Source organism: Populus euphratica, unplaced genomic scaffold (assembly GCF_000495115.2).
Source record: "Populus euphratica unplaced genomic scaffold, PopEup_1.0 scaffold252.1, whole genome shotgun sequence".
Classification (NCBI taxonomy): domain Eukaryota; kingdom Viridiplantae; phylum Streptophyta; class Magnoliopsida; order Malpighiales; family Salicaceae; genus Populus; species Populus euphratica.
The window spans coordinates 239,017-253,459 of NW_011500132.1; the positions used below are offsets into that span (position 1 = coordinate 239,017).

A 14,443-nucleotide genomic window follows, 5' to 3' on the forward strand; every position below is an offset into this window, starting at 1 on the left:
CACTAGTGTGATCTTTGCAATAATACCCCGCGGTTTGTAGGACTAGAGGTTACAAAAGATGACAAAACATCCACTGTTTCAGAAGATAGTGCGTCCAACACCAGCATGTGATCACAAACACATTACCATCACGGGATCCCTACCACGATGTAGTAATTATTGTAATAAGATGTGTATTTGATTCCAAGAAGGCTATATAAGGCCAGAGGTTTTCATAGGAACCTCAGATTTTCTTTTGAACATTCTATTAGACTTCCCCAACCTCTATCTTTGTAATCCGACTCTCCTTTGTAAAATTCTCCTTATGGAATAAAGAATGTTTTAAGAACATTTTATTAAGAAAAGCTTTTAGACTTTTAAAAGTAAAATCAAACAGCTTATCTATCGCTTGATAAGTAAGCTAGTACTCTGAATAACACCTGAATAGTAACTAAGACCCGTGAAGAAGAGATGACAAGGGCATTGTCAGTGTTAACGAACGCTGAAAATACACAGGTAAGTCTGTTAAGCATTTTACTATTTTAAATTATTATAGATAATCCAATAAAAAAAATAATTAGACCCCTAAACCAAATAGATAATCCAATAAAAAAAATAATTAGACTCCTAAACCGAATAAATTAAACTAGTACAAAATATTTACAACAGATGATCATTAAATTAAACTAGTACAAAATATTTACGACAGATGATCATTGTCCTAACACTTAAAATTAAAAGTTTAACACCAGAGATTCCCTCTAATAAAGAAGAAGAGTATTTTACTCAACCTTAAAATATAGCATTAAGTTTCAGAATATAGCATTAAGTTTCAGACTTAGAATGTTAAGTAATTTTAAGAAGAAACTCTTAAAATTTATAAATAAAATAGAAAAAGATTCCTATATCCTTCCTTGAATACATTAGATGTATTAAACTTAGATATATCAGACTATTCATCTGATTAAAACAATGTATATTGGCTGGAAACCGGTAACTAATTTTTTTTTAATGTATTTCTAGTATAACATCACCACGTACAAAACAGTAAAAAATTTAGTATCAGAATATATATATTTAGTATCAGATTATATATATATATATCACATTTAACCAAAAACACTAAAACAAGCGGAAAAAATTGAGAAAAAAGTACCACAATTCACATGTATTTCAAAAAACCACAATTAAAAATTACAATATTTAGGAAAATAGTAAAAATAGATTGCTACTCGCCTAAAGCCAAATCCACCATCTTTAAACAAGTTCGAAGTTCACCGACCATCGTCAATTACTTAAACTGGATGTTCTAAGAGCTCTTTTCAATAAATAACCTTTCTCATGTTCAAAGCAGCTATCATTAAAGCTTCGATGCACCCACAATTTCCCAAATATCACAGTTTTCACCTGACAAATTTTAAAACATCGCCCCCGGGGGGGGGGGGGGGGGGGGGGGGGGGGGTTTGGTCCCGCCCGTCTCTTCTATTTCTTCAAGAAATCATAGTGAACGAGGGCCCACGTCATTATCGTTCTGTTCCGTTATTTGAACCATTTCAAGAACATCAATGAGCTTCGAATTTGGTCAGAAATGGTTCCGAGTCATGAAACCAAACAACATTAGGCGAGACCAAATTAAGGACCATCTTTAAACACTAAGAACTTCAGATTGTTCAGAGATAAATCACTCCAAATATCAAGATGCCATACACATGAGAAAAAAAGAAATCTTCTGCAACCATGTATTAACAATATGAAATTCATCTCCTCCGGCAAACGGTAAACAATTAAACATTAACGCAACAAATTACGCAGAGTTATGAAACAATTCAAAACTGATGTAACTGCGTGATAAAATCATAAAGAGCTTTTTTTTTTTCTTACAGGTGGGAGAGAACCGAACCATTGAATAATAACTTGATCACCTAAATCGTTGGCGAAGCATGGACAGCTCAATTGAGAATGTCATGAAGACCTGCTGAGCTAGCACAGCTGAGAGAGTTGAAGGCCATGGTTATGGAAGTCAGGCGGCTCCAAACCACCATCCGAAGGCTAGATCACTTGAAACCCAAAGAACCAAACACCAGAGCCAATTGCAAAGTACAAAACACCAGCATCATCCATGAGCACAGGTTTTACAAGGATATCAAGAGCACAATATTCTAGAATACATAATTGCAACTACAATTATGGTAGTACAAAGGACCTGATTAAGAAAGGAACTAGGATTTCAGATTATCATACGAGCTAGAAAATGAGAAACTAGGTCTAGTGATAAAAATCATGCCCAGGTTAGCCCTGTAAGCAAATCTGACTGCTTCAGTGGCTACAAATATAATATGATTTGCATTTCAAGGCATTTGAAAATGAAATGAACCTGCACTGTCGGGAAAGATTGATGACTAGAGATAGCGGGACGTTAGAAAGAACAGATGCTTGGTGCAAGCAAAAACTCCTGATCGGAGACTTCAGCTATTCCGATAAAAGATCAAAATTAATTTCCAGAATGTGTGGTGTGTGTGGCATTTTTTCCAAGAAGTCTACCATAGGGAACTGCTAATTTCCAAAGCTGAAACAAGTTTTAGATGCGCATCTCTTAGCGATCCCATATTATCTACATAAACATTGGATAGGATCAAAGACCGGTAATCAACGAATAACCCAAGTCACAATCATGATCTCTTGCAAATGACTGATACTAAGTTATGGAAGTATGACTGATTGATTCTAAAAATTAAGGAAATTCGTATTGGAGATGTGAGTGAGAGAATACCTTTCGAGTCAGCCTCACATATTGCAATATTGTGCAATTGATGAACTGGTAGCTAAGCTGGAGTTCCTTGTGAAAGGGCCGCGTGATCTCAGGCAAGGATCGTAAGGCAAAGAGAAGTAAGAGAAAGCAGGACACAGACAGCTGAGGAGAGAACCCGGGCAATTCCCCGTGCGTTCTCCCCTCAAAAACACGAAAATAATAGTTTTATTAAGATGATGGGTGACCTGCCATGCAAGCGCACCTGTCATGGCAAAGGTCGGACGACAAAGATAATAAACAAGACCTCTCAGCCTCCTGGCCTTCTAGTCCCGATATATATATCTTATACATCATCCTCGTAAATAAACCACACAACTCCACCCCCTATCTCCTTCCATCACTCCTTAATCAATCAACAAAATCACAGCCCACGGTCACATCATCAAGCAACACTCTGTAATTGCTCTATCGCCCCCACCTTCAAATGAAATCTCGGATCATCTGCTGCTCATACACCAACTGGATATATCCTTTGAGAATTAGAGCTTTCGAAACAGAGCTCCGCCGTATCTACAAAACAAAATCAAATTAATAGCTCAATCAATAATCCGGAAACAGAATTTAAATCATCTTTAGCCAAGGAACACGCAATAAAAATACTGATACATACCTCAGGAGCGATCTCCTATCAAATAAGATAACAGACCGCAAAATCACGGTGTTGAACTTCGACCATCAAGTCTGATATCAGGATAAAGATCGCAGAGCGATCTAGCTGAACCTGGAATACAAAAGATCGAAGGGGAATCCATGAAGGGTAGATCTGGGAATACAAGAGCTGAACCAAGAAGGCAAAAAAGGCTGAATGGCGGGTGGGCGACTATATAGAGGCTCTGGGAGAATAGACGGACAGGATTAGTAGGTTAGCTGAATGATTAAGGGCTGAGATTTAGTATACGTGGTTGAGTCCTTACCTTGTTTGAAAACTAGGTGTCGATGAAGAGATGGACGGCACATTTGAGCTGGCGAGATACGGGGTTTGTTTATTTTCGGAAAATTGTTTAGTTTTTTTTTTTTTTTTTAAGTCATTCTGTTGTTTATTTTCGGAAAATTGTTTAGTTTATTTTTTAAAAAAAAAAGTCATTCAGTAAGTTTCATTTCACTTGAGTTCTGTTTGTTCTTTTCCTCAAAAATTTTAATTTATTATAATTTACATCCAACCGATTCATAATATTTTACATCTTTATATACACATAGAAAAAATTATTTATATAATTGTCATTATATTTTATAATCTTCGCAACAATGTTAGATTTGAATCCAAAATCAGTGGCGGCCCATTCTCCTCGCATGTTGTTACTATAACCTAAAAACAATTTGAAAAATTATAGGTTTTTGGTCATGTTGATGTTCGAGGTGTTCATGTTTTTTTTTAGGGATAATTTTGGCTAGGTTCGTCTATAATATTGAAACTCTTTAATTGATTTAGAAACTTTTTAATTGACTTAGTTTATTAATAATTCGGTATAAAATAGTAATAAAGCCATATAATTTTTTTTAACCCTTTAGAAATATTTGAGACTTAATTTGTCAGTAATATTATGGCGTGATGGCGTTAAATGATGAGTTTGCTCTTCACCACTACCTTATAATAAGTGATGGAGGCAAGGGGGCTGACCCCGTATGCAAATGTTTTTTCCAGCCTCTTTCTTATAAATATTTATAATTTAAGTAAAAATAATTAAAATTTGAACTTTTTTAAAATAATTTTTTTAATTTGACCCACCTAATTTTTTATTCTTACTCTGCCCCTACTTGTAATATTACACTACCAATTTAAATGAAATAAAATTAATATTTTATAATTAAAAAAGATTATTAAAGTGATTGGTTTTGATCTTTTATGAAAAAATAACTGCAATTATTTCTCTCTCGACGAAAGAATTTGTCCTTTTTTCAATTTTCTATGGAAAACTCAAAAAGACAACAGAAAAATTGTTCATTTGTTTACCAAGACACCCTACAATAGCAATGCATTGCGCCCAAAAGGAGGGCCTTTCAGCTAAGAGCCCGTTAGCCCTTGATTTGATCTAGCAACGGAACTGCAACATAACAAACATCGTGTAAAATCTTGACATTGTATGGCTTTTTACTCTTTAAGAAAAAGCATGGAAAATGATGTCATTTTAAGATTTTAACCCTGACCCCAACAGTATTTCATAAAAATTATTTTTTTGTTTTTTTACTTAAATTTATGTTTTTATAATTAAAAATAAAATTTTTAAATAATAGTATTTTAATATAGTTAAAAAAACACTATTTAAAAAATAACTAATACAGCGCTAACATAACAACCGCTACCTAAACCTTCAGTGTAATCAAAGCACGTACGATGAATGAGTACCGTTGATTCGTTTATCATCCTTATGTTGAAAGCAATCAAGGGAATATTTGCAGGAATATTTACGTGCACAAGAGCTACAAAACAAATCTGGCAGAAAGAATAGAAAACGCCCTCTAGAGCGTTCTTTAAAACTATTGCACTTCATTTTTTATCAAATTGAATTTTTAAAAAATATAAGTAAAAGATAACCCTGTCAATTAAGTAAATTAAATATTCTATGACCACGTTTTTAAACGCCTTTTAAGTAAATTCTAGACAAAAAGATAAAACAAACAAAAAACAGCAGATAAGAACGAACCACATGAACTAATAAGACCTGGGTGGATTTGAACCACCAACCTCTCAAGACACCATCATTATGGGACTTTGAGCGCTCTTACCATCTTGAGCTTACAGATCTTTTCAAAGTTGAAGACAGGCCTTCCGAAAAACAGCCAGTTACGTTCCTTCCATTTTCCTCTCGTCATTTTTTAATTTTTCCAAAAAATTATATATTAAAATAAAATATTAATTTAATATTTTTGTATATACATAGTAATTTTTTAACATACATCAATTTAGTAATGATTTAATAAGGGCAGCATTTTAATTCTTGTTAGACATAGAAAATTATAAAAATAGTATATTTTTTATTTTTTATTTTTTAAAATTTGAAATTTATTTTTAACACCCGCATGAAAACAATAAAAAACATAAAAAATAATTTAAATTTAAAAATCTTTAAAAACCTCAAAAGGGCTCCTGAAAGTGAAAACCCAAAGGAATGGAGAAATAAGTTTCTTACCAAGCAAGATTGTAGCAGTATAGAGATCTTTGATTTCAAGATGAAACATGAACACCATAATTAATGACATTTTTATACGGCGCTTGAATAAAAGAAAACATTAGGTAAAAGATGGCAATCACCCACCCCTTGCTTTTGACAAAATGTTTAAGAAGTGATCTCCATGCCATTGAAATCCTAACCATTAACCATGATTTAACGGTTGCAGTTACAAGCACTTTCAACACCAAGACCACAGCTCGTCATCAACCCACCTAGGAAAGAAGAAAAATTATTGTGGAACCAACATCTTGGGGATATATAAGATAAAAGTGAATTTACACAAATGATTTCTCGAACACCTGTAAGATAATCGTGGTTTAAGAAACGCAATTCTTGACTGGCTTACAAGATTATCAGGATCGAGATTGTAAACCTGACAAACAAGGAAAGAAAGAAGATAACGATCCTGTAAAATCTTTGGACATAATACATAATTCCAGTAAATGCTTCAAAAAGAAAGACCGCTTTCTTCTTCAAATCGATCAAAGGAAAGATAATTCCACACATTTTCAACAAAACGGCTACGTCCAGAGAGCAAAAACATAAAGCTATGGCAAGAAAACACCGTCAAATAAAAAATCTCGCACTAATGTCAAAGCTTAAGAAAACAAGGCATTTCCGGCTTCCAAACACTATAGCATTATGACGACTAGAACGTAGTCTGTGACTAATATATCAATGTCCAGCTGCAAATTGCATTAAAACAACGCAAATCTTGAACCATTGAGAAAAACTTGATCACCTCAATAGCTCATTTAGCGTGATGCAGCTTCATAAAGAATGTTGCGTAGGGTCCTGCGCTCTCTTTTTCCCTAAATGCCATGATCATTGAAGTCGAGCAGCCCAACAATCATCCAATGGGGTCTACAGATCCCATCTTCAATACCACAATCTTCAGGCTACATCACTTAGATCCAAGGAACCAAACAACAGGAGCCATTTGCAAATAACAATACAGAGTAGAGAAACTTGGAAACAGCTCCAAGGTAAGGATATCACAGGGCACAATATTCTCTAATTTACATACTCGAAAGCCAGATCTTAATTGCAAATAACGAATGCAAAGCTGTTTATACAATAGTTTTGCACGGGATAACAAGAAAAGGAAACGGATGAACTAGATCCAGAAAACAAACCTCACGCCCATGGTTGGTTTGCAAGAATCAAAGATATGCTTAGGTTGCGTTTGCAGTGGTCGCGTTGTTAATGAAATAAACTTGATTGTTACCACGCAAGAACGGGTGGTTGTAATGAGCAAGTGCTTTCGTGTTTTAGTCTATTAGAGACTACAAAACGACCCCTGATACATCAAACCTAAGATTCAGTACCTCTTAGTTTTGGTGGCTATATAGTAACTGCCAATCTTGCGTTGACACCAGTTTTGGTTGCATTATCTTGCTAGCCCACTGTATCAAAGATTTATATTTGACGGGGCGAAATATCCGATAAGAAAAGAAAAACAGATTGCAATGATAATGATATAAAAAACAATAAGATTCCTTCTTTCTTTTTTTGTTTGTTCTAAGTTTTGGAAATATGACAAATGAGAAATTCGTATTGGAGTTATAAAAGAGAGAATACCTTGGAGTCTGCTTCACAAAATTGCAACCTCGTGCAGTAGATGTGAATTGATTGCTAAGCTGGAGTTGGAGGGCCTCGTGAAAGGGCAGCGCGATCTCAGGCAAGGATCGTAAGTCAAAGAGAAGTAAGAGAAAGCAGGACACGGACAGCTGAGGGGAGAACCCGGGCAATTCCCCGTGCGTTCTCCCCTCAAAAACACGAAAATAATAGTTTTATTAAGATGATGGGTGACCTGCCATGCAAGCGCACCTGTCATGGCAAAGGTCGGACGACAGATAATAAACAAGACCTCTCAGCCTCCTGGCCTTTTGGTCCCGATATATGTATCTCATACATCATCCTCATAAATAAAACACACAGCCACACCCCTTATCTCCTTTCATCACTCCTCAATCAATCAACAAATCACAGCTCAGGTTACATGGTCAAGCAATCGAGATTCTGTAACTGCTTATCGCTCCACCTTCAAATGAAATCTCGAGTCATCTTCTGCTCACACACCGACGGGATATATCCCTTGAACATTAGAGCTATAGAAACAGATCTCCGCTGCATCTACAAAAAAAAAGATCAAATTAATAGCTTAATCAATAATTCGGAAGCAAAGTTTAAATCAGTTTTACAAAGGAAAACATAAGAAAAATACTGATACGTACATCAATCTCCGATCACACCAGATAGCAGACCGTTAAATCATAGAGTTGAGGCATCGGATGAGATTCGAATATCAAATCTGATATCAAGATAAAGATCGCAAAGCAATCCAGGCGCAGGCGAAGCTAGAATCGAAAAGATCGAAGGAGGTACCATGGAGAGTGGATCTAGGAATATTAGGGCTTAGCTGATAAGGCAGATAGAGAATGAAGGGCGGGTGTGTGCCTATATAGAAGATCTGGGAGGATAGACGGACAGGATTGGTAGTTGAGTTGAATGATTGAGGGCTGAGATTTAGTTTACGTGGTTGAGCGGTTGCCTTGCTTAAAAAGTAGGTGGCGATGAAGGTACGAGCTGGCAAGATAATGACCTGGTCATTTTCGTAATAATTACGCTGGTTAAGAGTGTGTCGGCTGTGCTAACCATTGATTTTATGTTAAAATATATATTAATAATATTTTTTTAATTTTTAAAAATTATTTTTAACATTAATAAATTAAAATAATATAAAATATAAATTATATTAGATTTTAATAAAAATAAAAAATAAATTCTTTTTAAATATTTTAGAAACACAGATTTAACAACATTCGCCTTTCAATTTGTTTCTATTTAGAATTATATTGGATGTAATTTAAAATATTTACTTTTTATAAATATATTAAAAAAATTATTTTTAAAAATTATTTTTAATATTGATATATTAAATTAATCTAAAAATTAAAAAAATTAAAAAAATTTGAAAACACAATTTGCATGACATTTTTAAATGGTGCAAACAACTTTCATTTAAAATTTAAAAAACAAATTAAAATTATTTTATTAATGTTTTTCAATTATTTTAACTTTTTATATTAAAAATAAAAAAATATTTTGATATATAAATATGTTAATTCAGATTATTATAACAGTCTATATTAAAAAATAAAAATAATATTTTAATTTATTTATAAAAAAATATTTTAAAAAATAATTCCGCAGCTACAACATTAAGAAAATTAGATTGATTGATGTACGCATGTGATTTTGTGACTTTCTTTGTAATTTTACTTCACATTTCTGATTTTTGTGATCGTCACTCATAACAAGAGTGGATTACAAGTGTATGGCTAAATTTTTTTCAACATAAACAAATTAAAAATAATTTTAAAAATCTTTATAAAATTTGATGATGTTTTTATTTTTATTCTATAAATCACGCTTTAAATTTCATATCAAACAAAAATCTAAAATAAAATTATCTTGATATATAATACACGATATACCCACATTCAACGCTCTCTCTGTCTCTCACAAAACTCACGAGATCTCCCTGAAAATATGAAAACAAAATTCACTCTCTATTGTTTGATATTTGTTAAATTCAATTCTGCCAGCACGCCCTCTTCCACGTCTACCTGCAACTTTTGGCTTCTCTCGCTGGTTCAGAAGACAACTCGCTGGTTGAGAAGACAAAACCCTCCTATCTGCAACCATGTCAATGGCATAATTATTTGCTAGCCTGCTTGTGGCTGTTTAAATCTTATGATATGAACACATTTATAAGATTATTTTCTGCCGCATCATGGGGGTTATGAGCAGCATGCATTAAAGTCTTAAGTTTGGAGAGGGTGTTCAGAGCACGGGATTAAAGTCTTAAGTTTGGAGAGGGTGTTCAGAGCACGGGTAATTGTTATTTTTTAAAATATTTTTTATTTAAAATATATTAAAATAAAATATTTTTATTTTTAAAATATTATTTTTAATATTAACATATTAAAAAATATAAAAATAAATAATTTTTTTTATAAAATAGGATTTGCATCACATTCATGAATGGCATGGTACTCTCATCATGTTGTCGCTAACCAGATCTGTGAAGATGTTCACCACAAGGAAGAAGATCCAGAAAAACAAGGACTCAGTACGGCCCATTGGGCTATGTATGAATCATTTTTTGTGAATGCTCATATTGGCGGATCCCACAGTATAGTCCACCACCGTATTATTTCAAATATCATACGAAACTTGTAAACATTAGGTTAGAACAAATCCATGTTTTTGATGGGGACTTTTTCTTTTTATCTTTTCTTAGTAATTTTTCTTATAAAATAACATCACCGAGTACATGAACGACAATGCGCTCACCCTAGGATTCTTTCTTCTTCTACAACTTTTTTTTTGTGTTCATTTTGTGAATCTGTTAGTTTTTTTTTTTTTTATTAACGTGGGTGTCCGGGCAGCTAACGACCATGTAAACCTCCAGTGGCCATCATATGAGCAACCAAGGACTCGAACCTGAGACCACAAAGGGAGCAAACCCCTTAGTTCCAAGTCTTTACCACTTGGCCACCACCTAAATAGCTATGAACCTGTTAATTTTAGACCATTTGGCCACCACCTAGATGGTTATGAACCTGTTAATTTTGGTTTTACCTTTGGTTGTGAGAGAGGTTTCTATCTCATATATGGATATACTTGTATAAAGATGTCGATTTGTTTTGCTGGGGACGAGGACGATAATCGTAGATCTAGGGGTGTAACGGTTAAATCACAGTTAAAATAAAATAATTAAAAATTAATTCATGTTGAGATCACATTGAAATTTATATTTGCTTGTTTACTACAAAATAATTTAAAAATAATAAATTTATAAAAAATGAAATATTTTTTTATATTTGATAGTATTATAAAAAATAAATTCAAAAATATTTTCTAGTATTTGATTATTTTATGAAAAATAAACTAGAAAATAAATTATTAATATTTTTTATAAATTTATTGAAATAATAAGAAACAAATTTTATAAATTTAAAAGTTAAATGGAAAAAATTTAAAAAAAATAATTCTATAAATTATCTCAAATAAAATAAATAAAAAATCAAATAATATAAATCATAAATTTAAAAGTTAAATGGAAAAAATTAAAAAAAAATTCTATAAATTATCTCAAATAAAATAAATAATAAAAAAATAATGATGATCAAATCTGATGGATAAAAATTTTAATTAAAAAATAATAATAAAAAAATAATGATGATCAAATCTCATGGATAAAAATTTTAATTAAAAAGTAATAATAGAAAAATAAATAACAACCATAAAAATAAGGGTTAAAATTGATATAAAAATCAAATTAAATTAAATTTTAAAAAATAAAATTAAACAAAAAATCAAAATAAAATATATAATAAAATAAAATTAAGAATCAAATTTGATATAATTAGTAAATAACATTATATTTTTAATTTTTTCACAATTTATAAAAAATATTTTCCATTTAAAATTAAAAAAATAAAACTAAATCAAAAAAAAATTAATTAAAAATCTTTTTTTTACCAATTTTTTAAATAAATACAGGAAAATTTATAAAAATATTTATAAAAAAATATTTTTCATTTGACAGTGCCTAGGGATGCATCAAGTTGGAGAAAATTCTTGAGGCAAAAAAGTCTCGATGACCGTACAAATTGTTGAAGCAAAGACGGGGAAAACAATGCTCGTGATATCCTATCCCAACTAACTATCCATTAATTTGACCATTGGGTGCATATAAAAATTCTCATAGCAGCATTAAGAGACAATGCCGACGTTAAAACAAACGCTTAGTGCTAACAACCACGTCATGTGGATTATCCACAAAATGGAGGAAAAAAAATATTGCCAGCTCATCCTCAAAAAATTGACAAGCATCACCGTTCCGTGACAAGAGATTGCTTAGTATTGTAGTGTCGATTGCCTATTAAAATATTTTTTATTTAAAAATATATTAAATTGAATTAAAAAATTATTTTAAAAAACACTTTTAAAATAAAAAACAATTATTTAATTAATTCCCTAATTTACGTGCCAGCCAAAATCAAAAGGCACGGGACTTAAATTTATACAAGAAACCAAAATTTATAAGACTAGCTAGCTATATAAAAACAACAATTTACAACTGCAATCACCAGCCAAGATTGAAAACAAACCCATTTTCATCATCTGGGTTCTCATTGGACTTGTCCTTTTGCTCGCCCTCCGGCACCCCAGCCTTTGTCGCGACCTGCCTGAAACGGACCCCGTAAGTTTTCTTGCCACGTTGTTTTGTGGGAGATAAGAAAATATATGGTGTGGACAAGTTGACTTGTCTAATTGCGTGGTTCTTCGCATTTTTAGAAATCGTTCCTTATGTTACTAATAATGTGTTTAGTATGATAATAGCTATTATAGTTATAATTTTAAAAAAATTATTTTATAAAATATATTTTTAACTGAAATTAGTTTTAAAAAATAGATATTTGATTAAAATTATAATTAAAATTGAGGTTGAAAAAAATAGTTTTAATGTATTTGGTTAAAAAAATACTTTTTAAATTGAGATTATAAAATAATTAAAAATATATATGTATATATATATATATTAATGATTTTTAATTTAAATATTGTAGATTTAACTACTGTTATTGCATCATTAAATAAATAATATTGATATATTTTTTATTATTTCATTAAACTATGTGCAATGTCATTACATGCGAAATTCATCCAACAAGAACTATATTTTTTATGATTTCTTAAGCGTGTAACAACAAAAACTAATTTTTTTAATTTATATAGTGTTATTAAATAATAAAGATTGTGATATCTTTATTATTGGAATTGCGATCAAATTCCATAAATGCTACGTCGTCATGCGATATCTTTTTAATTTATATAGTTTTATTAAATAATATTAAATACTAGTTTTTCGAGTAAAACACAATTTTTTTTTAAAAAAATACAATTTCATTACAGTACGAGTAAATTTAATTCACCTTAAACTAATTTTTTTTAAAAATAAAAAATATATTATTCATGATTAACTGCACTGGTTTTTCGAGGAAAAAAAACTAAACTTTTTTTTATTGATTTTTCAAAAAAAAAACGAACATTGCGACAGTGAGGCATGGCTCCACTATTCCTAAAAATAACCACGAGAAACAACAAAATGATGCTTCTTAAATCCTATGGGTGAGTAGCAAAAATTAATGAGCCCTACCAAGCAAAATCAAGTTTGTTTCCTTTATCAAATATTAAAATACATGGTTACAGGTGAACCTCACCCATAACCATATTATTAAACAACATCTAAAAATAAGTAATAGTAAAAAAAAAATAAGGTAAGGTGCGGGCCTCCCTCAAGCTCACACGCTTGAGTTGTGATGTAGCAGTTTTTGTTTTTTAATTAATTTATTTTTGATATGAGGTTTTTTATTATATTTTATTTTTTATTATAGATTAAATTTTTTTTTATTATATGATAAAATACAAAATTAATGTAATTTTATAGAATTTATAATTTAGATTATGAAATATAATTTAGGTTATGGTGAAGTAAGTTGACTAGAAATTTATTTTTTTTACATGGCAAACATCATCAGTTGAAAAAACCCGCACCTTGCCCTTGCAAAGATTATAATTTATGTTATGGCACGTAACATTTCAACCAAACACACGGCAAAGAGGGGAGGTCTGCTGTCCTCCAACCATTACCACTTTTCATTCTAATGACTTGATAAATGTTTTTATTGATGATAAAATTAAATTATTTAATTTAAAAAATTAAAACAAAAGAAGTATAAGATAATATGTTCAAATATAGAAAGATTTAGTTATTCAAGTGCATCTTTTTTGCCTAGATAAAAAAATAATTATTTTATTTACTAATACATTTAAAATATCATACTACGAGTATGAGTATGTGATAAGTAACATGACATGTTAATTTACTAATGTTATGATGATAGACAAACACGAACAAAAAGTTAAGACTAGTAGAATTTTTTTCACCTATTAAAAGAAAATCTTTAAAGAGAAAAAAAAATAACTATATTAAGATAAACTACAAAAATAAAAAATCCAATTCCAAAATTACACACCTCATTCCAGATTACAAACATCAATCTCAACTTCTCATGTCCCACCTTTAATTCAAAATATATTAAATTTTAATTAAAAAATTAAATTTTTTAAAATTATAATTTACACCACCTTTCCGACCCATCCACCCTGCTTTGTGGATTTAAAAAGGAGAATTATAAGCCAGAGATCTGCTGCAACCCTACTGCTACTATACTGGTGAGACAGAGAAGGGTTCTGGTGGGGCTCGACTAGTCTTCCACAAGTCTAAAACTACTGTCAAGTTAACAAAACGAAAAAATGTGAGTGGAGAGGTCACGTCCTTTACGTTTATGTCTCTAAACTGCGGGACCACTCGACCGTTACAGCTGCCACTCTACGTCAGCAAGCA

At 31.3% G+C, this 14,443-nt stretch overlaps 3 long non-coding RNA genes across 5 annotated transcripts; all 3 read right to left on the minus strand.

Annotated features, from left to right (window-relative positions):
- Positions 1–1,662: 1,662 nt before the first annotated feature.
- Positions 1,663–2,836, minus strand: LOC105110407 (uncharacterized). Its single transcript, XR_839471.1, has 2 exons — positions 2,750–2,836; positions 1,663–2,182 (listed from the first exon to the last, which is right to left on the minus strand). It is a non-coding gene; the product is annotated as an uncharacterized LOC105110407 (long non-coding RNA).
- A 442-nt stretch (positions 2,837–3,278) lies between these two features.
- On the minus strand, positions 3,279–3,803 carry LOC105110405 (uncharacterized). 2 transcript variants are annotated; one of them, XR_839470.1, is made up of 3 exons: positions 3,703–3,717; positions 3,399–3,621; positions 3,279–3,298 (listed from the first exon to the last, which is right to left on the minus strand). It is a non-coding gene; the product is annotated as an uncharacterized LOC105110405 (long non-coding RNA). The 2 variants fall into 2 exon arrangements; XR_839469.1 differs by having other exon boundaries at positions 3,399–3,803.
- Positions 3,804–5,975: 2,172 nt separating this feature from the next.
- LOC105110404 (uncharacterized) lies at positions 5,976–7,605 on the minus strand. Of its 2 annotated transcripts, XR_839468.1 has the most exons (3): positions 6,701–7,605; positions 6,258–6,331; positions 5,976–6,170 (listed from the first exon to the last, which is right to left on the minus strand). It is a non-coding gene; the product is annotated as an uncharacterized LOC105110404 (long non-coding RNA). The 2 variants fall into 2 exon arrangements; XR_839467.1 differs by having other exon boundaries at positions 5,976–6,331.
- Between the last annotated feature and the right edge of the window lie 6,838 nt (positions 7,606–14,443).